We start from the raw sequence: 22,991 nt of genomic DNA, 5'->3' as shown, positions 1-22,991 counted from the left end.
GATGAGGATTCCAACAGAGAATAATTACTAAAATACTGAGACAGATACTTGAAAATAGCAGAGGTGAGAGATTGAGTGCAGAAGGTCCTACAATCACTGACTGTAGTAATAAAGCTATCTTCATCACTATTCTTGCTATGGTTTTGGCTATGCTATCCAATTAATTCAAAATTTAGTTTAAGGCATCCTGCGTTGATGCTCTATTGCCTATAAAACAAAAGCCGTTAGCTAGTGTGGTTGTCCTTCTTTGATGTTACTTTACTCATAAAGTCTTTCTAACTGATATTGTGTATATTATATCATAAACAGCACTGGACACTTTTGACAGAATCTGACTCATATACTTTATCTAGAAGAATATAAAATTAATTTATTTCATTCACTTTAACCTTTTTATCTTGTATTTTATTTAATGTGTTATTTTCACATTTAATAAACTTTAGGTTTTTAGAATAGTTTTAGATTTACAAAAACATTGCAAACATTTTACAAAGAATTCTTATGTATGCCACACCTCATTCTCCTAATATTAACATTACTGTGGCATATTTATTTATTAATGAGTCACAATTAATGAGCTAATATTGATACATGGTTATTACCTAAAGTCAATACATCATTCACGTTTTCTCAGTTTTTCCCTGATGTCTTTATGTAATCCAGAACCCAAAGTATGTTACCATATTACTTTTAGTAATCATATTTCCTGGAAGGATTCAACAGTAGACTAGAAGAAGGTGAGGACTGAATCAACAAATTAGAAGACGAGGTAGACAAAAATACCCATTCAGAGCAGCAATTGGGAAAAAAAAAATTAAATGCAGGAGGAAAGTCTAAGGCAGTGATGGGCAACCTTTTGAGCTTGGTGTGTCAAACTTCGCCAAAAAACTGAGCATAACTCTGGTAGTGTGTCACTTTGAGGAAAAAACATTATTTGGCAAATGTTTCATGCTCAGGAGCAGCAAATGTTTCATCCTCGGCATGCGGCCGCCTCAGCAGCCGCGTGTCATCAGAAATGGGTAGGCGTGTCAGTGCTGACACGCGTGTCATAGGTTCGCCATCACTGGTCTAAGGGAGTTTTGGGACAACATGAAACATTTCATGTTGAATCCTTCCAGGGAGTTCTTTATTTCGGCTATGTCAATTTTCATATCCGATGGTTCTTATTTATTGTTAGAACCACTCTTTTCATGTTGGTGTAGTTCTCACTGAATTGTTATTACCTTACCGTTGCTTTGAATTCTTTATTGGACAAATTGCTTTCATCTATTTCATTTAGTTCTTTTTCTGGCAATTCCTCATTTTCTTTCACTTAGGGTTGTGTTTATTTTTTGTCTCCTCAGTTTTGCTCTCCCTTGTTATTTGTTTTCATGTGTTAGATCAAATTGCTATGCCTCCCATATTTTGTGGAATGCCCTTCTGTAGTACTTGTTTTGTGGGACCCATTGATGCAGTCTCTAGGATCTGTGCTGGGAAAGCCTCTTGTTTGAGTTATTTGAGTTTGCCTATTGTAATCGGGTCTTGAATGATGTTGTCCCATTTGTGGATGGAATCTCCTCGCAAGCTGGCTATGTGTCTCACCCCTGACCACATTGTGTGAGCTCCTTGTGGAGATGGTGACAGGACAAAATATAACACAACAAAACAAAAGAAACAAAGCAAAAACATACACAAGAACCCTATAGCAACAAAAAGAACAACCACCAGAGAAGAGTATTACAAAAGAGAAAAGAGAGCAAGGATGCTGAAACCGGTTTGGCTCAGTGGATAGAGCATTGGTCTGCGGACTGAAAGGTCCCAGGTTTGATTCCGGTCAAGGGCATGTACATTGGTTGCGGGCACATCCCCGGTAGGGGGTGTGCAGGAGGCAGCTGGTCGATGTTTCTCTCTCATCGATGTTTCTAGCTCTCTATCCCTCTCCCTTCCTCTCTGTAAAAAATCAATAAAATATATTAAAAAAAAAAAGAGAGAGAGAGAGCAAGGATGATGGAAGAAAAGAAAGGAAAAAATAAATAAATAAAAAAACAAAGAAAACCAAACAAACAAAACCACAATCAGAACAAAAAATAAGGAGGAGAAAAAAAGGAATATGAAGGGGCAGAGATGAAATAAGAAAAAAAATTAGAATAAAGAATTAGAGGAATGGATGAAGTTAAATGGTTTTAAATAAAGGAGGAAGAAAACATATTGAAAAAGAAAATAGAGATGAAAGTAGATAGACCCAAAATAAGTAAAGAAAAAAAAAAGATGAGTAAGCAGAGGGAAAAAAAAAAGAAAAGAAACTGTAGGAAAAGGGAAGAGGAAACTTAGATATATGAACAAAACAACAGAGACTAAAATACCAAAACAATAAAGTGGACAGATAAAGAACATAAATTTAAAAAAAGAAAAGAAAAAGGGAAGAGAAAAACGGTGGAGTACTTTCTGCAGAGTTCCGTGCCTCATGGGCGCTCCCTTTGCATCCTGCTCTTCTGATGACTGTGGCTGACTTTTCTGTCTGCCAATTCTGGGCTTCCTGAGATGCACTTGGGTGCTAACCACTGTCAGAAGCGGTCTTGCTTTAGCTTTCAGGAAACTACTTGAAGCTCCAAGCAATCCACAGTTTGTGTCTGTCTCCACAGGACGAGGCTGCGAGCAGGAGGAGCCAATCTGCCCTCTAAAGCAGGTTTGTTAGCAGCATGGGGCCAGGGCTGGGTCCGTTAATTCCGGTTGTTCCCCGGACTCCACCTCTGCCCGCCTTCACCTTCCAGGAGCTGTCAACCTTAATCACTCAAAAGTCTGTTCCTGTGTTACAGAGAACCGGAATAAATCAAGCAATGCTGGGAGAGTTTGGAGTCACATTTATTACGATCAGGTCCAGAGGAAAATGTCTCTCAAATTCTGGGCCCCAACATGGAGGAATTTTCCCTATTTATACGTTTTTACCTTCTTTGTCTCCCAAATATGGGGCGTTTCCGGCCCCTTTAGCAAGTTCTTAAAGAGCCCCTATGTGCTGGGGCCTTGAGACCTCAACCAGAGGCCTGGCCTGGTGCCAGCACTGATAACTTTGTCCGGGGAAGGTTTAATGGCCTCTCTGAAGTGGGAGTAGTTTTATTTTCCTTATTATTTAAGCAAGCAAGCATTTACAGAAACCAAATAGCAGGGTTAAAATTTCAAACAGCAGTTTTTATATAAGATGGATGCTTCACCTGCAATGGATGCGGGCGGAATCGGGAGTCTAAACCTCTGGGTCACCCGTGAAGGGGAGGGTGGTGTTCAGATTATAGGGAAAGTGCTAGGTGTGTTTCCCCTGTCCCAGAGCTACCCCTCTGTGAGGGCCCAGGCTATTACTCTGCGCCGGGCTGGGCAGAGATCCTTGTATGCAGTCCAGTGGGATCAGCTGGAAATCTGGAATTTCTATCAGCTCTCCTGTGTGGGGAAAGCACCAGTCAGGTTCCTGGGAGAGTGGGGCAGACAGCCCCACCCCTAATCCAGTCCCTGATGCTTCCTGAGACTGGTCAAACCCACAGGATTGGCCTCTGCCGTTGTGCTGTTGTCTCCTCTGGAAAGGTCAAATGCAGGGTGTGGCAGGCAGGGCTCCTGAGGGCGGGCGAGCTGTATCACTTAGGGTGGCCTTTTTGTTTTGTTTGTTTGTTTTTTCATTTTTCCTGAGCTGTGGCTTCTGGGAGCAGCTAGCTCCTAACAGGAGGAATTGTCGTTTTAGTTTGGAGGAATACAGCCAAAAGCCTGACTCCTGGTTGCTGCTCTTCCACCCCAGCCTCTCCCTAGGCACCTCACGTGTGCACGGCCCTCCCTGCACCAAAGCCTCGGATGAATAGCTGCAAATAAAACTCCTATGCTCTGGGTATTTTTATAAAATAAAACAGAAACCCAGGCTTTCTCTCCGACCGGCTCCAGTCCACTGGCTCCAGACTCCCCATTGGCCAGCAGCTGATCTAGGCTCCGGTGCTCTGGGCTGTGGGGCCAGCCTGGGCTCCAGGCCTCCACCTTCTGAGGGAACAGACCTCCTGTATCCAAGCGCTCCCTCCTCACTCTCAGCTGCCCGCTCCTGAAAGCTGGGCGGGCCCCTCTCTCAATCTCACCTTCCTGTCAGTCTCCAGGTGTTTTCTCACCTTCCTTGATAAAAGTCTCCTCCTCAACTGGGCCTCAGTTGGCAATTCCAGGAGTCTGTTCCCCACATTAGTTTCATTTCCAGTCTGACACTGTGAGGAGGTGCAAGAAAGGTCTGCCTCTTCGGCTGCCACTTTCTCTCCCCCTTCCCTTCTGTTCCAAGTGCTTGCAGAGCTCTGCCACCCCACCCCATGGATCTCCTGTCACCAGGTTTTCTCTTCCTATTCTCTCAGGGGTTGTGGGGGAAAACGAACGCAGGGACCCTGCACTTTAGGTTCTAATCATATGGAACAGGAAGGCAGCAAGCCAAATATGTTGTTTAGCGGGACAAGAAATTTACCATTCCCCATTTTACACCAGATCCTTAAAGTATTATGGCCTATGAGGGTATAATGATGGAGGAATGTTCTCATAAATTTTATCCCCCATCTGCTGAATTTGCTTAAGACAAGATAAGCAAATACTGCTGTAATTTTTAAGAATTATTTATTGCCTTCCTTGGAAGAAGGCTCCGTTTACTATGTAATCTTATTTTTATACTTTTGACATTTGGTGTTCAAGGATAGATTCATTCAGGGGTACTTTCATTGCAAATGAGGGAGAGTCTGAATCTGCTTGAGATCATTTTATTTGTTTCACTTTATTCAGCATCCGTGTTCCTGAAACATGCTTGCCAGTGAGCCTGATAGCAGCTTATCTATCATTTTCATTGGTATCTTCCTACTCAAACTTTCCCTGTTACTTTAATCAAACTAATTCATCATCTAACTTTCCTTTGATGTTCCTAGAGATTTGTATCTCTATATATGAGCATTACATCTTTTCTGATTGATTTTTCTCCATGTTCAGTATAAATAGTATAACCTCTGCTTGGTCTGATCAAGCAACATTCCATGTCTTAAATTGAATTTTCAGTTATTTCTAGAGGAATTGAGATTTCACACTGATCAGCACTGCTGAGAGCAAAATGAAAGAAATTTCCCAAAGAAGTATTATAATTTGATATATTCACAGACTTTATTGATTACCGAAAGAGTATTACATTAAATTTTATTCTACTATTATGACTTACAGGCCAACTTGCACATTTAATAAAGTATAGCCATAATTCAGGATGTATCAGTTATAGGAGGCAGCTAATTTATATATGGTGGCTGGGGTTGAGAGTGTGTTAATAGTGTTCTAAGATCAGTGTCGAGACATCCTGCATAAAAGAGCAGGAGATATGCTAAGGAAACCTTCTAGTCCTCAGGTGGTAGGGCTAGATTACAGTTGGGGAGCAGAGTACAAAGTAACAAAGGACCCAACATGAAAATGTCCGACGTCATGGAATCGGACATGTTAGTGGTGTCTCATTAAGCAGATAGAACATAAAAAGAGACAACTGTAAGTTCAGAATAGATATTTGTAATTTATTTTATCTTTTACAGATTAACTTTCTACAAGCTAGCTTTTGGGGATGAGCCTCAATTTCTAGAAAATGAACTGGAGAGAGCCAGAGAGGAAACCAGTCCTGGGAAAAGACTGGGGAACAGGACAGGTTACTAGAATCAGAGCGGAGATTCAGGCCACCACTGTGGACCTGGGCATGTGACAGAGATTTATGCATTGTAAATTAGGTGAAAGTGCTTGGCCAGTATAATGCATTTAATAAGATAATGAGGAAACCAGTGCTTAGACTGGCCTTCTTCATGTTGGATCAGAGTTTTTTGACAAGGGCACAATTGGGTCCAACGGCAGAATGCTGTAAATTGCCTCAGGAGGTGGGTTTGCTGTAATGAGCTGAACAAGAAAACTTGCTTAAGAATAATCCTGTACATAGCACTAAAGTTCATAGTAAGTTCGGGGGTCTCCGACACCACCCTCAGTTTTGGTAATTTTCTAGGACTCCAGAACTCACTGGAATCTGTTATATTCATGGCGACAGTTTACTAAAATGAAAATACACACATCAAAATTAATCAATGGAAGAGATGCATGGGCCAAAGTGCTGGAGGATTCCGAATGCATCCAATTTTGCTCTTTCTGTAGCCATAGACAGCATTACCTCCTCCTAGCAATGGTACATGACCATACGCAGGGAGCACTGCCAACAAGGGAAGCTCTCTCAAGTCTTAGGTTTGAAGGGACAAGCCCATTCATGGACCATTCACTGTGTTATTTGCCAGGTAGAAAATGATCAAGTTTTTACTGGGCTCTGTCAGATAGACATGGTGGACTGCCCCATAACTGACCTCAGCCTCCAGCCCATCTGGAGGTACTGAGCTGATACCTTGCCCCCCCAAATCTCTCACCATAAATCACACTGATAGATTAGCTGGCATGGGCCAAGGACCCTAACAAATAAAGACACTTTCATCAGGCAGGACGTTCCCAGGGCTAAAGAGATCACTTCCCAGGAGCCAAGGGCAAGGTGAAATTCTTTACTACACACTGAGAAATGTTCTTAAAGAAAAAAAAAAAAAGTTTCCTTATAGGAAAAGTCACATAAGCTGGTTTCAAAATTAGGGAAAAATATAAACCTCAAAATCCTAAAATAGACACATGACCAAGGGTAAACATTTTAGGTTATCAAAATGATTTTGAATTTTGTAGCTTTAATTAGTTGCCTGGGTACAGGAATTTTTCTGTCCTCTTGTGTTGTTATAGCAGAAAATCAAGGACCCTCAAACAAAGAAAAGAGTGAACAACATCAAAGGCAGGTTCAAAACATCTAGGCAGCTAGCAAACAACCTAGAACCAAGGTCCTGAAGAATCAGAGTTGATGCAGGCAACTAACAGAAAAAAAATGAAACAATCTTAATACTTAAGACATTTATGACACTAAGTAACCCCCATTCTCATTGTTTTACCCAACTCTTAGAAACTCTTTTCAATTCCATACACTATTTATTCTCTTCCTCAAGTTAAAAATAAAATTGCTACAGGAAAGCCCTGCCTGGTTCTCAAATATAAGTCAAGGTAATCCTACATAATAAAAGGGTAATATGTAAATTACCATCACTCCGCTACCCCCACGATGGGGCCAGCGGGAGGCGCAGGGGGCAGGACTCGAGGTGGCCGGGGTGGCCGATTGGGCCAGTGGGACGCTGAGCTCGCGTCGCCAGCAGCGGCTCGAGCTCAGCGTCTGCGCCATGGCTGTGCTGCGGCACAGAAGGGGCCTCAGGGGCAGTGAGCCCACATCCTGCTGCGGACCATCAAAAGCGGGGAGCGAAAGCGGGTGAGCTGGCTGTCTGTCCGCTCCGGCACCAGGTCTTTCGAAAGCCTCCACCGCGCCGGAGGCTTTCGAAAGGCCTGGTGCACCAGCGGACAGACAGCCAGCTCCCCTGCGATCGAAAGCAGGGAGCTGTGTGTCCGCTCCAGCACCAGCGGACCCCCTGCCATCAAAAGAGGGGAGCAGGCTGCTAGCAGTGTCCGCGGAGCGTGCTAGGCTTTGCGGGGCAGTGGATATGGCCTGGATGGCAGGTTAGGCCTAGGGGACCCTACATGTGCATGATTTAATCATGCACTGGGCCTCTAGTCTTATTATAACACACATGCACACACACACAAACACAGTGTCCTTCAATAAACATAAATAGGCATCTATATGTAAATATACACACACATGTATGTGTGCATACACACACATGCATGCACAGATATGTGCATACACATATGCTTTCATACACACATATATACCTACATACATACATAGAATTGTCTTCACAGATATATGTATGTGTGTGCATGTCTGTCACCTCTAATTTACACTGTGCTTTAGCTTTTTTAGTCCTTATTGCAGTGTAGTTGAATAATTATTGATATAATTATTTTTTCATAAAACCCACAGGTGCAGAACCCTATTAATCTTGATCATTTTCTACCTGGTAAATAACACAGTGAATGGTCCACGAATGGGCTTTGAAGTATTATTCATTAATGTTAATATTTGTTGAAAAAAATACATAGCTATTATACATTAGAGTGGTAACAAATAAAAAGATTGAAATCAGTTAAAAACCTAGAAAACTAATCTGTATAAGATAAACAATGAATCAGATATCAGAGAGGACAATTATAGACTCTTTCAAGAAGTTTGGTAACCACATAAGAGAAAATTCAGATAAAATGTCATTGGATGTAGGCATTACAAGCTTATATTAAGTGATCTTTAAAAAAACTGCAAATGTAATTAAAAGGGTATTGTTATGGAAGTGTAACCATAGGAACCAAAACAATAGGTTTAAACTATTGTCTTTCAGCACCAAACTCAGCCTTCTATACTGGCTCTGTGATGCTGGGGCTAGAATCCTGAGCACCACATATTAGGATGTGCTAACAGGGTTGGCTGGAGGAGGAAGAAGGGATTTATTTGCTCAGTCTTCTCTTCTTATCTGGGGGGGCTTCTTCTCACTTGCAATTCATGGGAGAGTCACCCCAAGGTCGCCTATTCACACTTAAAGCAAGTACTCCTTTATTGTAGCAGCAGCTGAATCCGGTTCCTAGTTTCCCCCAAATGTGCCATACCAGCTTTATGGTAACTGCCTCTCTAGAACAAACAACCGGGCAGGGCCCCTTCCCACAGGGCCCTCCTCCAAGCTCAGGTTCATCTATCTGCACAGCTACTCCCTCCTCGGGAGTCTTGTTTTCATCTTTGCAGAACCCTCTTCTAAGTTTTTAAGATTTAATAATTCTAACCTATTTCCTTGGTTCCCAGTCCTAGGGATGATAGTTACTTTCTGCAGAGACTACCTCCATGCTATGCTGGAGTTTTCCGTCTACCTTTCTAGTAACTAACACCTTTATACCTACATAGAAGCCTTTATAATATTTTCTTTGTTACAATAACTGGATGAATTCTGTTTTCTGACTGAACACTGACTCATACAGAGGGGAGCACGTATTGAGGAAATAAGTAGAGACTGAATATAGTTTGATAGTAGTGACTTGGCAATAAAGAGAAGAGTGACAGAAATGGCTTAAAAGAATTGATGCAAGGCATTGGGAGGATCTGAGGTTGTTTGGGGACAGAAAGGAAATGCTGGTGGAATGAGAAGGCTTGAGAACTGATGAAATGAAGAGAGCGAATGAGGCTAAAGTTCCCAGAGGCAATAGAAGTCATTTAGTTTAATGGATAAAGGAGATGTCATTAGTTTGGAACTGAGGAAAGTGACATCTTCTCTATAAGCAGGAAAAAAAGGAACAGGTAAAAAGCAGTTTAATGTTACAGGGAAGTTTTCAAGGGAGAAATGAAAAACACAGGGATAAAAGAGATTGAGAAATTTAACTCTCATTGAAGAAGGTAGTGAATATCTGTCAAAATGAATAAAAGAAAGGGATTTGAAAGAGTAGTAAACATTTAGACTTCTGGCTATGTAGGTTTTAGTCATGGAAATCAATAGACAGAACTCTAATAGTTTAAATTGTATTAGCCAGACCACTTTTTTGTCTCAAATCACAGAGGCCCAATTTGATAAAAAGCAATGACAAAAACGAATTTAATGGATGTATATAAAAGTAGCTTATAAGTTAAAGGGGAAGATAAACAGGTCTTGGCAACTTATGAACCAGGAAAATATAGTAACAGACACAAACATTTCTTATACTTTTTATGTCTTTTATACTTCTTTCTGGCAATTGGCTCCATTAATGCTTTCTCTGAGATAGCGTCATTCACCCAGCAGAAAACATGGCCACAGCAAGCTCCAAGGTCATATATCTTTTTACAGGTTAAAAGAAAAAAAAAAAAGAGAGAGAGAGAGAGAGAGATAAAATTTAGTGTAAGAAACCCAAGTAAAAAATGCTAGATAGCCAGTCTGCTTGAGGTACATGACCTTCAGCAATTGCTATGCCTGTGGTGAGATTTATTGATGACCCAATGTGGGTTAATGGCCCATGATGTGGACATATAGGAAAATTGCAATTCCCATTCAAAATACCCACTGAGGGTGCATTCGTTTTCAATGGTTGTGTGACAAATGACCACAAACTTGATGCTTCAAGTAACACAAATTCTTTATTTCACAGTCTCTGCAGGTCAGAAGTCCAGGCACTGCCTTCTAGGTTCTCTGCTTAGGTCCCTAGAGCACTAAAAGCAAAGGCCAGCTAACATGCCAGTAAGGCTCAATTCTCCACTTGAACTCAGGGTCCTCTTGCAGGTGTGAAAACATTGGCCCTGTCCTTTTTCTGGCCGTTGGCTGGGGACTGCTCTTCACTTCCAGGGGCCACCATCAGGTCCTAGTCTTGTGGCCTTTCCCGTAGGCAATTTACAATATGGTTGTTTGCTTGTTTGGGGGCTAACAAGAAAATATGTCCATGATGCTTCACCTTCTTTTAAAGAGCTCACCGGATAAGTTTAGGCATATTTACAGTAATCTCTTATTTGACCACTTCCAAGTCAACTGTCTAGGGATCTTGATTACATGTATAATAAACCCCTTTCCATAGATTAATCAGAAGAGTGATATTCCATCATTTTCATTGGTTCTACCCACACTGAAAGGGAGGTCATACAGAACATATACATCAGGGGGTGGGAAACTTGAGAGCCATCTTAGAATTCTGCCTGCCAGGGTCCACTTCCTGGCTCAGTGATTCATGTCTATCCCATATGAAAATTCATTAAACACTATTCTAAAAACTTCCAAGAGTCTCATTCTGTGATAGCATTGAAGCAGGAATTTGGGGGGAACATAGGCAGGCTTAGGGATTTTTTAGAATTGGGGTCCATGGCAAAAAAACACAGAGCCACAGACTGGGAGAAGGTATATTTTCATAGAATAGGGGAAGCTGAGGACCTGCAACAGGTACATTTCCATAGAATGAGGGAGCTGGGAACAGCAAAAGGTCTATATTTACCAAATAAAGAGAAGGAAGCCCTTCATCCAGAAGGAGAAGTAGAAAGCCCAAAGGGAATAGAAAAACAATAAGGAAGGAGGAGGGGAGAACGTCACATGTCCCATGTGAGTTTCGACCTTTGAGCCCAGGAGTTACTATAGTAACCAGTCTAAGGGAATAGTGACCAATCAGAGGGGATATCAAGGCACCAGGATCTGCAGCCTTTATAAGCCATAGGGAAAGGGAACCCAGTGGGACCCTTTTCCCCCTCCCTACGTGGGAGTCCATTCTGTGGGATTCTTCCCTCTCCCCACATGGGAGTCTGTACTTGTTCTTCAATAAATTTCCACCTTTGCTATACCACTTTCTGCCCGGGGATTCATTCTTCGATTCCGGGGGACAAAGAATCCAGGTTCCAGTCCAAAAATTCGGTATCAGCATCAGCTTGAAGTCAAAATTCTCATTACCTAAATCATGTAAATCTTGTATGTACAACGATTCTGTGTATAATTCAGTAAGTATAACTACTGGGCACAATTCCTCCCCATCTGTAGAAATGTGAAACTAAATACACAAGTTACATGTCCTCCACATTCCCAATGTACAATAGTTGGATAGGCATAAACAGTCATACACAGTCTGACAAAAGATAACAAGTGTTTATGAGGATGTGGAGAAAATACAACTCCTGTGCACTATTGATATGAATGTACATTGGTGCTACTGAGCCAGGTAAGTAAGAAACTAGAAAAATTTCCTGGCAAGTAGAATGAGAAAACTGAGACAAATAGCTGAACAAACTGTAGGAACAACGGAGCAATTAGCAGTCAGCTAATAAATCACAAGACCCTACCTTTCTAAGTGAAGATGCCTAAGAGCATATGTTTCAAATCACCAGTCAGGGAGGTTGATAAACTAGTTAGAGCCAGATTAATCCATGATGGAGAAAAAAATGACCAGAGAATAGCCTTAAAGTTAATTATATCATCGTTATAATTAAATTGACACCACAAGTAGAAAGGGAGGTCAAGGGGGACGAATGCTCTGACACTTCCAGTACAGACCATATTAGGAACAAGATTCCTCCCAACCAGAAGGCGAGTCAGAATTTGGTGCCACAAAGCTTGGAGACACCCCGCCCCAACCCCTCCCACCACCCCTACCTTGGAAACATAAAATTCCAAGAACTAATTGACCATGTGCACAACTCACTGGTAAGTTAGCCAGCGACCACTCAGATGCTTACTTGTTGCTGCTTTCACAGGGGTACCTACACACTGGCCTCTCGTTTTCTCTACCTGTATAAAACTTGCTTTGTTCTCACTCTGACTTATCCTTGAAATTTTTCCTGGGTGAGTCAAGAATATAGAGGCTGCTGGACATGCAAAAGTTCCTGCATTGTGCCTGGGCAGGGTCAAACCTCCAACATGGAAATGGTGTGGAACACAGCCACTATGGAAAACAGTATGGATGGTCCTCAAATAAGTAAATAAATAACTACTATATGATCCAACCTCTTGGTATACTAGTATATTCAAAGGAAACAAAAACAGGATATTGAAAAGATGTCTGCATTTATTGTATTATTCACAATAGCCAAGATAGGGAAACAACCTAAGTGTCCATCCATGGATGGATAAAGAAGGTTTACCAGTATAGTTTAATTTTATCTTAACTCAGTCTCTTTCAGTCTGAGCTGGCATTGTTTGTGCTGAAGCAATCTTCTCAAGAACTTTCTGGAACTTTTGTGAATTTTACTAGGTTTCACTTATAAGATTTTTTGAGGTAATTCTTTATCTTTTTTTTTTTGTGGATGGTTTTTGGACAACATCCTTAAGCTTCCCAGAGACTCTCTAGTTTGATTGAAACAATCATGAAGCATACCCTTACCCTTTTGAAAAGGTCATTTGTGTTATTGAACACTGATTTTTGATTTCTCTGAGATTTTAGCAAAAAATTATGTAATGATACATTAGCTTTTTCTCTGTGCCAAGTTCCCAGCAACTATTTCTCAATTTGAGAATCTTTTGCCATCTCTAAGAGTTGAAGGTTTTCTAAATTATCCATTCTTTGTTCCTCTTTGTTTAGCATCTCTTTTCTCATGTAGGAAGAAACCAGATAATACCTTTAACACTTTGGTTAAAAATTTCTTTTTTTAACTTAAAATTTATTTATTTTATAACAGATTTAATTTCTGATCTTGATGGAAATTTATCTTTTTTTTTCTAGTTTTATTAAGATAACATTCAGCACTGCATCGGTTTACGATGTACAGCATGATGATTTTATTTACATACTAGAGGCCCGGTGCGTGAAAATTCATGCACTGGAGGGGGTGTCCCTCAGCCTGGCCTGCCCCTCTCACAGTCTGGGAGCCCTCAGGGGCGGGAGGCAACCGGTGATCAGGGGAAGGCAACACTCCCATCACACCTTTTCTGCTGCCACTGTCAGCAGCGCAAGCCTTGGCCAGCCCTGGTTACCTGAGCCTCGGGCGGCCCTGGGTGGCTGGGCAGCCACCATCTGAGGATTGCCTGCACCTCAGACCAGCCCTGGGTGCCTGGGGACTTGATGGGACTGGGGGACTCTGGAGGCAGACACATGGAGAGGCTGGGCACGCCCCCAGGCTGGGGGACTGGGTACCGCCATCTTGTGGCTGTGGTTGCTGCCAACTTTAAGGGTGTGGCAGTTAATTAGCATATTCCCTCCTTATTGGCTGTGGGTGCTGCCATCTTTGTAAGGGTGTGATGGTCAATTTGCATATTCCCTCTTTATTAGATAGGATATTATGAAATGATTACAACAGTAAGTTTTGCCAAAACCGGCTTGGCTCAGTGGATGGAGCATCGGCCTGCGGACTCAAGGGTCCCAGGTTCAATTCCTGGTCAAGGGCATGTACCTTGGTTGCGGGCACATCCCCAGTGGGGGGTGTGCAAGAGGCAGCTGATCGATGTTCCTCTCTCATCGATGTTTCTAACTCTCTATCCCTCTCTCTTCCTCTCTGTGAAAAAATCAATAAAATATATTGAAAAAAATCACTTTGAGGGCATGGCAGTTAATTAGCATATTCCCTCCTTATTGGCTGTGGGTGCCGCCATCTTTGTAAGGGTGTGATGGTCAATTTGCATATTCCCTCTTTATTAGATAGGATATTATGAAATGACTAGAGGCCCAGTGCATGATTGAATCATGCACGTGTAGGGTCCCCTACATGCTTTAGCTTTCGATCACGGGGGAGCTGGGTGCCTGTCCGCTGGTGCACCAGGCCTTTCAGAAGCCTCCCGTGCGGCGGAGGCTTCTGAAAGGCCTGGTGCCTGAGTGGACAGGCACCCAGCTCCCCCGCTTTTGATGGTCCACAGTGGGACGTGAGCTCGCTGCCCCAGAGGCCCCTTCTGTGCCGCAGCACAGCCATGGCGCAGACACTGAGCTCGAGCCGCCACTGGCGACGTGAGCTCAGCGTCCCGCCAGCCCAATCAGCCACCCCGGCCACCCCGAGTCCCGCCCCCCCCCGCTTCCTGGCCAATTGCGGGCATAGCATATTGACCATAGCAGGTCAATTTGCATATTTGTCTATTATTAGGTAGGATTACAACAGTAAGTTTAGTTAACATCCATAATCTCATAGATGGAAAAATAAATTTCCCTCGTGATGAGAACTCTTAGGATTTACTTTCTTAACAATATTCAAAATTCCTTACAGCCATGTTGCCTATAGTTATCATGTTGTATATTGCATAGTGTGCTTTACATCTCAAGTAGAAATCTCTTTACCTACCTAATCCAACACTTCAAAATTCTGCTTTCAACATAAGTACAATTTTGCTAAGTTTTCTGCCACAAATGATAAAGATTCCCCTTCCTCCAAATTCCAGTAACATGTTCTTGACTTCATTTTGAGCACTCTCAGGCAGCTTCCTTAAAGCTCCAGTATCTACTCGTGGTCAGTTCAAATACAATTTAGGCTTTCTCTCTCATGCTCTTCAAAATTATTCTAACCTCTGCTCATTGCCTGATTCCAGTGTGACTTCCAAATTTTTGGTGTTTGTATCAGAAGCACCCCACTTTCAAATACCAATATTTGTGTTAGTTTTCTTTTAATTCTGTGACAAATTACAACATAATGATCAGGTTAAGATAAAGGAAAATTATTATCTCACAGTTTCTGTAGATCAGAAGTTCCAAGAATAACATCATTGGGTGGTCTTTTGGGGCCTTTAAAAACAAAAAATCAAAGTACCATCTGGGGCACTGTTTCATTTGGGGTCCTCATCTAAGCCCATTCAGATCGTTGGCAGAATTCACTGCCTTATGGTTATAAGACTGAGATCACATTTTTCCTGTTGGCTTTTCCTACTGGTTTCTAAAGGCTTCCTTCAGGTCTTTGCTGTGTGGCTTTCTTCATAGGTAATATAAAACATACATGATTATTTACTTTCTTTCAGGGATCCAGGAGACCTGTTCAATGATAATTCACCTTCTTTTAAAGATCTCACTTGATTAGATTAATCTCACCCCTAATTCAGTGGCTTAGAAACCTAATCATGAAAGTGATATCCCATCATATTCACTGCTCTTACTCACATGGAATTTGAGAGAATTTTATAGAATGTGAATCCTTGGGAGCCATTTTCAATTTTCCCTACCACGGGTAAAGACGGTAACAATTCTTCACCCCCTGCCTTTGCTGCTTCTTTACATATTAATTCTACTATAAAGATGATATTAGTTATATCTATTAAGTGTACGTTTCCTGCCTCAGTCATTTTCAAATAAACAAATGACACTCTCCAGCTAATTGGCTAAGATCAAAAGGAAGTCATTCTTAATTCCTCTTTTTTTTTCTTACACCTATAGTGTAGTTCATTAACAGGCCCTGTCTTCAACTCCAAATCCAACCAGCATCATCTCTCATGACGCCTGCAATAGCAGGGAAGGTCCACCACTTCTACTCTCGACTCCTTACAATCTACTTTCCATATTGTAGTCAGTGCTAGCTTCTGAAAACACATCAGCAACTTCTTGAAATATAATCCAATCATGTAAATTAAATAAGTAAAGATTAAAATATTCAATACCTGCTCAATAAACTTAGAATAAAATCCAAACTGTTTATGATGTTCCACAAGTCTCTAAATAGTCTAACCCTGCCTAAATCATCTCCAACATCATCTTTTATTATTCTATGCACCCAACTCATCCATTCATTTCCAGCCACATTTTAAAATTTTGTTAATTAGGATTACTATACTGCCTTTTTTTTCTTTGCATGTGAGACTCATCATCTTGATATTAGCAGACTATTTCTTCATTCTACTACATTCCTTGACCATTCCATCCAAATTGTGATCTCTCATTCATACTCTTTTTCATCCAGCTGACTAGCATTTACTTTATTTTGCCTCCTTTTAAAAAAATGATTGTCTACAAGTCCATAATTTCTATCCCCACTTTTGAATTGCCATCTCTATTCCTATGGAAGGGCTCAGTTCACTCCTGTACCCTAGTGTCTCACCGTATCTCCAGGAGGCAATGTTTGCTTCCACTATGGCTCTGAAGATCTCAATCCACACAGTGCCCTGTTAGCATGCATTGAACTATCCAGTATCCTTTGAGGGGAAGGAGACAATGATGAAAGTGGTGATCTGATAATACTAACACGAACTTCAGGTTTAGATACCATAGTTAGAACCTTAGATAATCAATATTAATGCAATATTTTTAACATGCAAACTAATCTGCAGATATACGTAAATGAAAGTTGTTAAATTCTCTCTGTTATTTCTATGATTTTGTGACTCAGAATTAGTTTTACTTTAAGCTTATTACTGAATGTCAAACTTCATTTAATTTTGGGTCTTATTTTATGTTACATGTATTTAAATGCTCATATTTTACTTATATTGGTGAAATTATTTTTAATCTGAGGGAGTTTTAATATTTATAGCTAAATGTTTAGATGTAAATACAGTAAAATGTTTACTAACTTTTTAAGGTAAATGTATTTAAAAAACTAAGTAAAATAATTTACATTTATTTAAGTATTTATTGCAGGATATATTTTTATTCAAATGAAGAAGCACTATAACAAAATAGCTGATTCACATTCCACAAAACACTATGTTACTTACTTAGAAATTTTTTAAATGCATTTATGGAGATGCAATAGGTATGTGTGGTTATGTAGGGGAGTGTGGATACATAAATATATAAATATAGGTCATAGTGGTTTAAAAATAATCTGATTTAAAGCCCTATTTTTTAATACTAGTCACAGAATTCTCCAGCTGCTCAGCTTTTAGAAAATTACTTTTTCCTTTTTTAAATTTCTGTGTTCTTATCTGTGAAATGGAAATAATATCTAAAACAGAATTTTGTGAAAATTAGAGTTATGAAAAGTTCTTTGCTAGCACTGGTCACATAATAAATTCATAGTAAGCATATAATCAGGTCTATAAATACACATATTAACAGTTTGGGAATCTATTAGTTTTTTATTGATGCTATAAAAACTTTTCATTCATTTAACACCTTAAAATAACACATAATTTTTACCTTTCAGTTCTGTATTTCAGAAGCCCAAGACAAGTTTCTCTGGACTAAAATATAGATGTTGGCAAGATAGAGTTACCTTCTGTAGGGGAGAATCTGTTTCCTTACTTATTTGAGTTGTTGTCAGAATTCAGTTTCTTGCTGCTGTAGGGCTGAGGTCCTGTCTTCTTGTCAGCTGAGGGCTGCCTACATTCCTCGGTTGCTCCATCTTCAAAGGTAGCAGCAGCTGGTTGGGTCTCTCTCACACTGAATCTCTCCTGCCTCTTCTTCTGCCACATCTCTCTGACTCACTCTTATGCCTTCCTCTCCCACTTCTAAAGGTCTACATGATTACATTGGTCCCTCTTAGAGAGTCTGGAATATGCTAAATTTTTTACTATCAGTAACCTTAATTCCATTTGCAAGATCTCCTTTTGTCAGACATATTAACATATTCTCAAGTTCCAGTGATTAGAATGTAGACATCTTTAGGGGGACACTATTCTGCCTGTCGGGGACTATGTTTTTTAAGAGCTACTGCACACCTTTTTATATAGAATATGTCTGAAAATATCAGGTAAAAATATTTTCCAACTTTCCATATCTTTAATAGGATGTATTCCTCTAACTTTGTACTCACCTATATAGAATCAAATATGCAGAAGCCTTAATGGAGAACGACTGCATTAACACTAAGCAATGAACAATATACAATTTCATATCAGAACTAGAGGCAGGGTGCACAGATTCGTGCACCAGCGGGGTCCCTCAGCCTGGCCTGTGCCCTCTCACAATCCAGAACCCCTCAGGGGATGTTGGAGAGCTGGTTTCGGCATGATCCCCACAGACCAGGCCAAGGGACAGGCCTCTAGTATGTATATAAGATCTTTGGTTAATCTCTTCCCGCACTCCCTCCTTCTCCCCTCCCTCTGTGATTCATCAGTCTGTTTCATGTTTCCATGACTGTGTGTTGAGCATCTGCCCCTGGTGGTCAGTGTGCATCATAGCTACCGGTCGAATGGTCGCTTAGGCTTTTATATATATAGATACACAAATATGAAGATTCATATAAACACACCTCTATTTATATTCATCCACCTCTGCCTAAAATCAATATGCAGATCTAAGTGCAATGTGATTTTTATTTTAATTCTTTCAGTAGCACCTGGGAATTGACATTTCTCTTCTTGAGGATTTGATCAAGGGAAACTTCATAGTTCTATTTGCATCTGATGTTTATTGTTCTCTTTTGTTTCCTGGCTCTAAATTTTGAAAAACTCATTTGTCTGAAATCAGTCTTTGTCGGGAATCACTTCATTTTTACAGCATATTTTCCACCAAGTTTTCTCAATTTATTTGCCAATAATTTTGAGAAATTCAGGTGCGAAGTATAGGTTCTTCATCATCTGATTTTTGAGAGCTGTTTATATCCTTGTTTTCCCCTATTACCTGCTGCACAATCTCTAACCATATGGAAACTTAAAATGACTATTTCTCTCTTCCAGTTTTGATAAAAGTATGCCTGTCACAAGTGCCTTTTGACCTCAAAGGAACAATTTCATCTTTGGGCTCCAATGCCAGGAGGGTAGTTATAAAGACTGACCCAGTTTTAGTGGAAAGAAAACAACATCTAGTCTGAGTCATACCTGGAAAGTATTTCCTAAGATGAAAAACCAAAAAACCAAAAAACACATTTATTCTATCTATGCATAATTCTTTTGTTTCAGAATCCAACATCCCTTGCCGACTGCAGCCACCTGGGTGTTGCTGGTTCATTGTCCCATACACACTTCTGTGTACTGCTGCCCATCATGGTTCTATATTTTTACAAATGAAATCCTGGCCTAGAGAAGCATTTTATTTCACACTAGGGGCCCAGTGCATGAATCCATGCACCTTGAAAGGAACTGTGGGCCAAGAGGCTGCAGTGGGCACGGGGGGGGGGGGGGTCTTGGCCCATCCTCCATGCCCCTGCCCAGCCCCTCCTGCTCCTGCTCCCTTCTCTGCCAGCAGCCTCGTTCCCGCTGCCGCTGCTCCCACGCACTGATGGCACCGGCCCCACTCACACCTGCTGATGGCGCAGAGCATTTGGGGCCAGCGCCATCAGCGGGTGCGAGTGGCAGATGCTACCCCGAACACCTCACAGGAGCAGGGAGAGGTGGAGAAGCCCTCAGGGGTGGTTGGGGTCAGCAGTTGCTGCTCACACCCACTGATGGTTCTGAGAGATTGGGACCAGCACCGGGTGCCGGCAGTGGGTGCGAGCAGTGGCTCTGGCTACGGGTGTGAGCGGGGCCATCACCAGCAGCAGGTGCGAGAGGCAGCTGCCATCCCCGATCGCCCCTCAGGAGCAGGGAGAGGTGAAGCCCTGAGGGGCGATCAGGGCTGGCAGCCGCTGCTTGCACCCGCTGATGGCGCCGAGCGATCGTGTCCAGCGCCGGGCACCGGTAGCGCGTGTGAGTGGCAGCTCTGGCACCAGCAGCAGGTGTGAGTGGGGCTGGTGCCGGCAGCAGGTGTGAGCGCCAGGTGGGACCATGGTGCACAGGAGCAAAGAATTTTCAGTAACCACCAGAGGCTCGCCCCGATGACAGCGACCAGCACCCCACCTTGGTCTGCACCCCTGCTCACCTGCTCCACCATCCTGCCGTGGCCGATGCCCACCGTGTTCTGTGCTCTGCCACCTGCTGCTGACACCCGCCATATTCAGCACGTGCCCCCTGGTGGTCAGCGCAGGTCATAGCTACTGGTTGTTCAGTTGTTCCACCGTTCGGTCTATTTCCATATGAGGGTTTTATATATGTAGATTTAATCTTATATAGCAGCTTTCAATACCTAATGATTAGAGGGATAAATCTCATGAGCCAATGTTACAATTTTTTAATCACTTCACTATTTACACATCCTATTTTATTGCATAAGGGTTAGAGTGCATGCATTCAATTAAAGCATTAATTTAATATTCATCTCAGTTTCTTATGGCTCTGTGATTAACTCAGAACTTGTTCTTTTCCCCCTTTCTTTTGTAAATTCCAAAATTGACATAAGCATTTTTTTTTTAAAAAGGACAGTGTTGAAAAACTTGCCCTAATTCCAACCCTGTTTCTTGGAAATAATGATATATGATGATTTCTGTTCTTATTTCTTCTGGTAGTCAGCTCTTTAATTGTAAGCAATATGCTTCTACATTGCTTCCTATTTATCAACATAGACCCTATCTTTTTACTTCCTCCTACAAGAAGTGAGATAGGTAGCTGACTCACACTATCTTTCCTTTTCACTTTCCCATTTCTTCTAATCTTTGTTAGATTTATTTTTTGTTTTTTCTTTTTATAACACTTATAAATCTGAATACCATGTTAAAATGTAATTTTGATCCATCAGGTTTAGATAGTATACTTTGACTTCTTTTTATATTAAATGCTGAAACTGTACTGCTCTATCTCTCTCCCTCAGCTCCTCAAGGATATCTCCTTTCACAGTGTATTTAGTACATTTGCATTTTATTACATAGCAATAATTTTTTCATGCTTTGTCTTTGATTGATTCTGGAAAGTAAATGTCATAAACACTTTTTATTACAGAAGAGTCATATAAATATTACCTCCTGAACAACCATATTCTTAGACCTGTGAAGGAAATGAAATCAGCTTTCTCTAAAACTTACTCTTTCTAAGGAGATTACCCTAACAGTCAAGACTAATCAGAATCAGATTTTTAATATTCCATAATTGCATAAAGTCATGTCACCTTTTCATGTCCTTTACATTTGGGCCAGAAGTTACATATCAATTATTTTTCCATAAAATTTTTCATTTCTATTGTTGACCAAAGATTGTAAGGCCTTTTCACCACATCTGTGAGATGGTCAAGTATTTTCACTCTGAACTGAAGATTTATGCAAAATGTCATCCAAAGATTTGTTTTGAAGAAACTGCTGAATGAGATCCATGGTTTCTTCAATGTAAATGGTAAAAAGCTCTTTTAATAGATTGTTTGGTTGCGTGTTTACTTTTAAACTTTTGTTGATTTGAAGTCTTTCTTTTCCTCCTTGCAGGTTAGCATGACGTCATAAAGGACCAGAAGATGGGCTGGTTTTACGTTTCTAAAGCTGAATGACAAACAACACTGTGTACTCTAGAGCTGGTCCTCAAACACGCAGTCCAGTCATCCAAGGGGCGCTCCTGAGGGTGAAGGGCACCTGAACAGGCTGTGCTTTTCGGGGAGGAGTTGCTCATCTAGTTTCATGACAGGCATAGAAACTGAGCTACTTAGTGGATAGAAAATGGTAAATATTTCAAAGGCCAAAATTGTGAGCTAATACTTGAAATTTTGAGAATAACACCAGTCACTTATGATTAGAAATTAGAAATTTTTCAGATTCTAGCAATAGTTTTATTTACTATTCATCTAAATTTTTAATGTGTTTCCTGAGCTATAGATTTCCTTTGAGTTGTCATAGATATATGAGTGATACTTTGGGAGAAACACATTAAAGGCTGCTATACACATATTACATCTCCATTTAAAAATGTGTCCATTTTAAAAAATGCTTTTGATTTATATCAAAATATGGAGGATGTCTTAAAATTTTATAGGGATTATTCGTCTCTGGTATGAGGTGAATAGTTGTAAATGAGACCCTTTATTATGAAAACTTAGCAAGGCCAATCATGGTCCATCCCTTTAAGGTAATCTATAAGAGTAGCAAAGTGTTTGATGCAAAACTGAAATTCATGCTTTTATATTTCTAATTTTAACTAAGCTAAAAGTAGAAATATACCTAAGGCCAGAAACTATGATTTCAATAGAACTACTTCTTGTGCAGAATTATGTTTGAAGTTTATAACAAAATTTATACTCATAATGCTCCTTGATTTGGGGTACTTTAGGTATTGCCTATTGCATTTAAATTTTTCATTTAATACATAAAAGAGTGTTCAAAGTATTATACTTTTTACTAATTTGTTATATGAGGATTAACTTCCTGCAATGCTTAGTTTTTTTCTAGATAAGTAGCTTCCAAAACACACACACAGCTGTGTTAGACAGAATTTGGGTTCTAAAGTAAATATGTGAAGCCACTATGTCTCCTATTAGCTATATTAAAATGAGAAAAATAAGTAGAAATGAACACACAATTCTTTTGTAATAAATGATTGTTTTTAATTAATACAAATTGAGAAGGCATTTATAAAATATGCCTAACAGAAGTTCAGAAAGAGAGTTAGTGCTTAATAAAGGCCTGTTCAGTCACCTTATGCTACTACTACCTATAATAAAAAGAAGAAACAATTTTAATCAGAGCATTTATAAAATTTATACTAGGAAAATAACTGTTCCACTCAGTCAGAGTTTTTAGTCTCAGGTAAATTAAATCTATATATATAAAAGCATAAGCGACCGTTCCACCGTTCTACTGTTGGACCAGTCGCTATGACGCATACTGACCACCAGGAGGCAGACGCTCAATGCAGGAGCTTCCCCCTGGTGGTCAGTGTGCTCCCACAGTGGGAGCACCGCTCAGCAGACCGACAGGAAAC

This window comes from Eptesicus fuscus, chromosome 8 (genome assembly GCF_027574615.1).
Source record: "Eptesicus fuscus isolate TK198812 chromosome 8, DD_ASM_mEF_20220401, whole genome shotgun sequence".
Classification (NCBI taxonomy): domain Eukaryota; kingdom Metazoa; phylum Chordata; class Mammalia; order Chiroptera; family Vespertilionidae; genus Eptesicus; species Eptesicus fuscus.
Note: the sequence above shows the minus strand (reverse complement) of the source record.